At 42.0% G+C, this 7766-nt stretch overlaps 1 long non-coding RNA gene across 1 annotated transcript; it reads left to right on the top strand.

The window, feature by feature from the left end:
* Positions 1-3891: 3891 nt before the first annotated feature.
* Positions 3892-5312, top strand: LOC310725927. Its single transcript, XR_014533559.1, has 3 exons — positions 3892-4044; positions 4452-4563; positions 4770-5312. It is a non-coding gene; the product is annotated as an uncharacterized lncRNA (long non-coding RNA).
* Positions 5313-7766: the final 2454 nt, after the last annotated feature.

Raw genomic sequence — 7766 nt, 5'->3', positions numbered from 1 at the left:
ATGTTTTGCTTTCCACAAAGATGCTGAGGCTAAACGAAGATTAGTAACACCCTGAAACTGTGTTACAGAACAGTGGCCAGCATCATACAGAGTTTCTCCATCATACAGAGTTTCTCCTTAAATATATCGTCAATTAGTTGATATTAGCTCGATCAGAGCAGTTAGCGATCTGACATCGAGATGTCATTCTCTCACGAATGAAGGTGCTGGGATTTCGGCTGAATGCCAAGAAGTCAGAGAAGGTAAGTCACTAACTGTGAAGCAGTTCCAGGGACTGCTCCGGCTTATGGCAGCAGACGTCACACTGTCCCCTATGGTTGTTCCTCACTTGTACACTGCAAGATGTCACCTGTTGTATGTGTGGTTTAAGCATCACCTTTTGCATCCAGTTCACTGCCCGGTTGGTTCAGTGCTGGAATTCCTCCAGGACAATTCGCCAAATGGTTGGATCTGTTGCGGGCAGAGATCCACTGGTGACATTTTTTTTCAGTGACCCCTCTTTTCTGGAGTTCACTTCAGGCATCGGCAGTGCTTTTTTGCACCCTAAAATGGGTTAAATCCCCAAGGTGCCCATTGTCCTCACACAACCTGTTTTTCTACAGGCATTTTTGGGATTCTGGGGATGGTTTCTCATTAACGCCCTGGGGTTCCATGAAATTACGGAGTAAGAACGGGAGCTTTGAGGATGGATTTGGACTGTAGTTGTGTCCTAGCTGTGCTTATACACACTGGGCAGGGACTGGTCAGACAGGCAGTATTGTATACTCTTTCCCAAAGCATTCGATGCAGTTCCTGCAGTATCATGGTCTGGGGCTGCATGAGTGCTACTGATACTGGGGAGCCGCAGTCCATTGAGGGAAATATGGATTCCAACATGTACTGTGACATTCTGAAGTAGAACATGATGCCCTCCCTTCAGAAACTGGGCTGAACTGCAGTTTTCAACATAATATTGACCTTTAAAAAAAGCCCAGTTGACAACTGCCTTGCTGACGTTGCTGAAGGTGATTGAGTATGTCTCCAGACCTAAACCCTTGCACCTGTGGGGCTCCTCAAGCAGAAGGTGGAGAAGTGCCATGTGTCTAACATCCAGCAGTTCTTACTTTGGAGGATAGAACTCTAGTGTCTAACAAAAAAATAGTCAAAATACATGTAGAACAGAACTCAGTTGTTCTGCATGGCAGTGTCTTCTTTCAGCAGGATTCTGTGCTCCTCCTACAAATGCAAACTGTTCAGGAATGTTTTAAGAAACTCCATGGCACACAGAAGAGAAAACTGAACGCAGACAGCGGGTTACCAAACAGAAGCAGGCTTTATATTGGCACACTAATTTTTCACTTTCACAGTTCAGTTTCAAGCACACATAGCCACATGCACTCTCTCTCAAGCCGACATCCCCCCCAACCCCCCCACCCCGGCAGCCCCACACACACAGACACACACACACACACACTCTGTTTATACCTTCAAGCACTCAGTAAAACAGAGAACACTTGTTAGTAGCAACTCTATAGGTACTGCTAACTTCACAAACTGGCACATGCAACAACATAATTCGACACAAACCTATAATAAAAGCCTGCCAGCACCAGAAACTGCTCCTTCCTTTAGGCCTTGGGGCTCGACCAGGCCGACAATTATTGCAATTTTATTCATTTTGGGCTGCACGTCCACATGTTCCAATCAAAAGCCCAGATATTATACTTCAAACTTCCCAAACGTACACTTTCTTTTAGGTATACCATGAATCCTCCATGCCTTCAAAATCTCAGAACAGTTCTTAGATATGGAATGTGCTGTTGCCAATAATTACTATAGCTAATAATATTCTCTTTGTGGCATACAAAATGTACGAAGTGGTATCAAAAAGTTTTGCTCTGTTCTAGCTCTGTCTCTTTTACCAAATAAACTCCCTCAGATGCCTTCAACCCTGGCAGCAGGTCTCGGTATTGATGGTCTGGCCCTGGGGACGAATTCTCGATGCACAATGCCGTGAATGTCAGAAAAGACAATGAGCATGCACTTGGTTGAGCTGCGGACCTGCACCGCCTTTTACAGTAGGGAAGCTGATGGGCTCTTCCACTCTAAAGATTGTTGCTTTGTCTCAGGGACATACCCGTACATCCAGGTTTCATCACCGGTAATGATCTTTGACATTAAGGACATCTAACCCACGGCACCTTCAACTTTCAATGTTCCTTCTGCTACAATGTCAGCAGCCTGTGGCCGGAATTGGCAGCAACAAGGTGCACATTCAAATCACAAGTGAGGATCTCCTGAGCTGTTCGTTTTATCACACCGACAATGGCAGCAATGTTGTGGATTTTTCTCAGACGATTGTCATGTACAAGCTACCAAATGGTTATGACATTTTCTGGGGTTGAACTCGAAGGCCTTCCTGATCTCTCGTCATCTTCCATTGAAGTTCTTCCACTCTTGAAGTTATAGTGTATGTAGTTGTTGGGATATGAGCTGAGTGAGAAAGCAGCAGTATCATATCACCCATTCTTAAGACTGGGCTGTCCCACATTTCAGCTGAATGCTTAAACATCACAATGAAAACCTTAATGTAATCATCCAACACAATGTGGGGGACTGCTGAGGCTGCAGTTGGCTGGACCATGCTCAACAGCAACTGCCGGTCCACCACCTGGGTTGGAGTACAGCTTGGAAGTAGTGCTCTTTCTCAATCTGCAGTTTAACAAAAAACTTATGGCTCTCTGTTGGATGCCAGAACTGGTCTTAACTTGTTCACCCAGGGGCAAGGACTCCAAAAATAAATATTTTCTTTAACCCACCACCACCACCACTTAGTGAAACAGAACATTAGCAAACTACACATTTGTGTGATCTTTGGCACACATTTGCCCTAACATTTCCCTTCAAACTGACATCCTCCTAATTTCTACACTGACAAAGTGCTCAAAGTGTTGATTTGATGTCTGACGGGGTGGAAAACCAACTATGGAACTTGAAATCAAAGTGAGTGGTCCTCACAATGACCTCAAGTGAGAACAAAAACACAGATTTTAATCTGTAGTAATTTTTCCCATTAAGTAAACTGTGGGACCTTAAATGTGTTTCAGTTACTTCCATTTTATTTCATGTACTGCAATAAAATGAAGCCTTTCATTGTTTCAATGACTACAAAATTCCAAGGTCCTGTGTTTACAAGTGTTACCATTATTATCACACCTTTATCCCCGTGCTTGATGACAGGCATGCACCATTTGTTGTATTTAGTTTTTTTTTTAAAAACACGGTGTTGTGCAAGATAATCAAACATCTCCACATTGGTCTCAGCAGCAAACTTAGTGAAGAGGCTCCATGACATGAACAATTTACATTTTCTTCCTTTCATTTGACTAAAAACTGTTCTATATATTATATGAAACCAATGACCTAATTTACTTCCTGTCCACACCTCCCCCACTCTCTCTGTCCACACCCCCTACTCACTCTATCCATCCCTCTGCTCTCTTTTTTTTTTTAACTCCACTTTTCACTCTTTTATATGTATTTTTTCAACATAATTTGATAGTATTTCAGTTTGGACTCCAGTATTTAAATCCAATAAAACGCCACTTTATTTTATGCACCTGTATTTTATTTGATGGATTTAAAAAGTAGTTTGAGATGATTTGAGGTTTACTGAGTGTTGAATTAGTTTGAAACTGAATGTTTTAGATATAAACCACAGCTGAGCTTCCTGTCAATAGAGGGGGTTTGGTTATTTCAGGCTCTCAAAATGGAACTTTGTCATCAGCTAAAAAAAAAACACACACACACACACACACACACACACACACACACACACACACACACACACACACACACACACCTTCACACGCCCCTCCTTTAACCAGCTATATAAACAGAAGCATTAGTGGGTTTTAGCTCCAATCTTCTTCACATCGTGAGCATCACAAATTTCATCATCAGCATCATTACCACCTTCACCATCAGCAGCAGTCATGATCTCTCGTGGTCTCCTACTGGGCCTGCTGGTTCTCGCCTGCCTTCAGCTCTTCACAAAGGCCCAAAGTAAGATGGAAATTATTATTATTATTATTATTATTATTATTATTATTATTATTATTATTATTACTAGTAGTAGTAGTAGTGATGGGGATTTTGCTAGAACAGCACTTTGTGTTTTATTCTGCACAAACCACAGCAATTTGTCAACCGTTACAATTTTAATCTATTAAAGAACAACCAGAAACGATGACGTATCAGAACGAGAGCATTAATACAGTATAAACCTGCACTACTGTCAGAGCTGCTGTTCTGCATAATTATTGAACAACTGGCAACCAATCAGTATCCAGGATTCAACAACAGTTTAACAGATACATCAGACCTGCATTTTATACTGAATATAAAAGTGTTTAATATCGAATTATTGAATATTTAATCACAGAACTGAATGTGGAAATGTTTTCTTAAAGACTCAAATGGACCAGACTCATGCTGCTTCAAATACCAGAGAACTCCAATCCCTATCAGAGTCATTACAGGGTATAAAGTAACAGACCGTCAGTGTACAAAATCTGGAGTCATGTAAGTTTTCACCTCCTCATTGTGCTTTTTATTGATTGTAATGAATAATAATAAAAAGTGATCATTTTCATGTGCATTATTATTGTATAATTGTGTGTAATATAATATAACTGTATATAATGGTGGAGGTTTGGAGTGTGTGTGTGTGAGATTTTCTGATTTTATTGCAGTTCTACACTGATGTACATCTTCTCTCTAATCTGCAGCTTTACCCTGAAGAACAGCCGTCAGGTGTGTGTAGATCCTGAACTCGAGTGGGTGCAGAGATGCATGAGAAGAATTGACCAGATGGAGTATAATATAATGATGCAAACTTCAAACTCATCCTCTCAGTCCTGAAGACCTTCACGAATTTCACTTTTGTGTGCAGGTGGAGAGAATAAAGCTTTAAAAGCTATGAAATGATAATAAAAATCTAAACATAAACGTGACCTAAACTTATTCTATGGAGCCGATATAAATTCATTTATTTTTATACATAAATTATTTCCTCATTTCCTCATTTCCTCATCAAGCACTTTGAATTGTTCATCTCTCTCTCTCTCTCTCTCTCTCTCTCTCTCTCTCTCTCTCTCTCTTTAACACACACACACACACACACACACACACACACACACACACACACACACACACACACACACACACACACACACACATGAATGTATGTTGTACATGTATATAACCTGTGTAATTTGTTGTTGCCTTCATGCAGATTTGCATAATAAATGTTTTTACTCCTTTTTCCTGTTTTTCTGAGTGTTCACTTGTTTAACTTTACATTAAAACACACTATGGAATAATTTTATCGTCCCCCCCCCCACCCAACCACAATAAACCGACTCCTCTTACCCCGCCATCCTATCCAAATCCCCCTTAATCCCCCACACATCCTGCCTCTAGGATTAATTAAGTGTAAATCATCTCAGGTAGAAATCACAGGTTTTTGGTGAAAATGGCAAAGGACTCATTTGGGATCCAAAAGAAATGACTTTTATTAGTGAGTCATATTTATTGATACACTGAATAAAAAAGTGATCGAAAGATCGGATCATTTTAGTGACTCGGCTCTTTAAATCTCGTTCATCAGTAGTAGTTAACCGGCGACAGGGTCACGTGCGTTCGAGGCTTATTGATGCACGTGGGGAGCGAAGGCTGGTCCGTGTGGTCCGATCTAACAGACGAGCTTCTGTAGCTCAAACTGCTGAAGAAGTTCATGCTGTTGATGCTCGACATGTCACGACTGTTTTGTTCTTTGTAAAATGGGAACGAATTTTAAATCAATTCAGTTTCTACAATTTAGTCTTTATAAGTCTACATTTATTGAGAAAACTAGGAGAAAACTCCATGAGAAGGTCTGTGGAAGGAAACTTGAGAGAAGCCATTCTCATCTAGGTGGACACTGATGGACTGATATACTGATGGACACCCGAGTGCAAAACTTCATGGCAATTGAAGTACTAAGCCATTGTGACACCTTAATGGTTCCAATCCCCAAGACCAACACGTGGTTTGATCAAAACTTCATGATGTAGGGAAAACAGATTGAATAATCTGGTCTGGAGAGCAGGAGAGAAGATGGTCATTAAAATCTCAGGAGGATGTGTATCTTGGCATGGATTATTATTGTAGGTGGCACCAAGGTGAGGATGGGGGGTTCTTTTTGAGCCTGGTTCCGCTCAAGGCTTCCTACAAGGAATTTTCTCATTTACTCATTAGGGTTAGTGTGAGTAGAGGGAAAGTTGTAGGTAGGAAGCTGTCATCTGCACATATCCTCCTTGACCTTTCAGCATCATTCGACACTTATCTACCCTCTGGAGCCTCGGAATCCATGGAACAGCAGGGGAATGGTTTGCTTCCTACCTGGAAGGTCGCTAATAATCATTTTCTCTCTCTATACCCATTCTATTGTTGAAGTCATATCCTCAAATGTTTTTTTTTTTTTTTACCACTGCTATGCTGAAGACACTCAACACATATTTTCTTTCCCTCCCTCAGATACCACAGCTTCTGCCCGGATCTGGTGGACAAATCTTCATGCATGAGTGCTCATCAATTAAAACTTAACCCCAGCAAAACAGAACTGCTGGTCATCCCAGGTAATTTATTTCCAGGTCAAGATCTCCGAATAACTCTTCATGACTCTCTGCTCTCACCTTCAGCCACTGCTCGTAACCTTTGGGTAACTATGGACAATCAACTGTCCTTCTCCTCACATGTTACTATTGTGGCTCGTTTGTGTTGATTTCTTCTCTACAACATCAAAAGGATTCGACCATTTCTGTCCATACAGGCTGCCCAGGTACTTGTACAGTCTCTTGTAATTTCGAGACTGTACTACTGCAGCGCTCTGCTGGCAGGTCTTCCTCTGAACACTATTCGTCCACTGCAAATGAACCAAAACACAGCTGCAGGATGTGTTTAATCATCCATCCATCTATCTTCTTTTCCTTTCGGCTGCTTCCATTAGGGGTCGCCACAGCGGATTATCCGTCTCCATACCACCCTGTCCTCTACATCTGCCTCTTTCACACCAACTACATGCATGTCTTCCCTCACCACATCCATGAACCTCCTCCTTGGACTTCCTCTTTTCCTCCTTCCTGGTGGCTCCATCCTCAGCATTCTTCTACCAATATAACTCATGTCCCTCCTCTGCACATGTCCAAACCATCTCAATCTCACCTCCCTCACCTTGTCTCCAAAAAGTCCTACATGCACTGTCCCGCTAATAAACTCATTTCTAATCTTGTCCATCCTCATCACTCCTAACGAAAACCTTCAGCTCTGCTACCTCCAGCTCCACCTCATGTCTTTTACTCAATGCCACTGTCTCTAAACCATACAACATCTCAGGTCTCACCACAGTCCAATAAACTTTCCCTTTCACTCTCACAGATACCCTTCTATAACAAATCACTCCTGCTATCACTCTTCTCCACCCACTCCACGCTGCCTGCACTCTTTTCTTCACTTCTCTAACACACTCTCCTTTACTTTGCACTGTTGACCCCAGGTACCTAAACTTCTCCACCTTCTCCACCTCTTCTCCCTGCAACCGCACCCCTCCACTGCCCTCCCTCTCATTCACACACATGTACTCTGTCTTACTCCTACTGACTTTCATTCCCCTTCTCTCCAGCACATACCTCCACCTCTCCAGGGTCTTCTTAACCTGCTCCATACTTTCACCACAAATCACAATA

This window comes from Silurus aristotelis (genome assembly GCF_946808225.1).
Source record: "Silurus aristotelis genome assembly, chromosome: 5".
Taxonomy (NCBI): domain Eukaryota; kingdom Metazoa; phylum Chordata; class Actinopteri; order Siluriformes; family Siluridae; genus Silurus; species Silurus aristotelis.
This window is presented reverse-complemented; position numbering and strand designations above follow the sequence as displayed.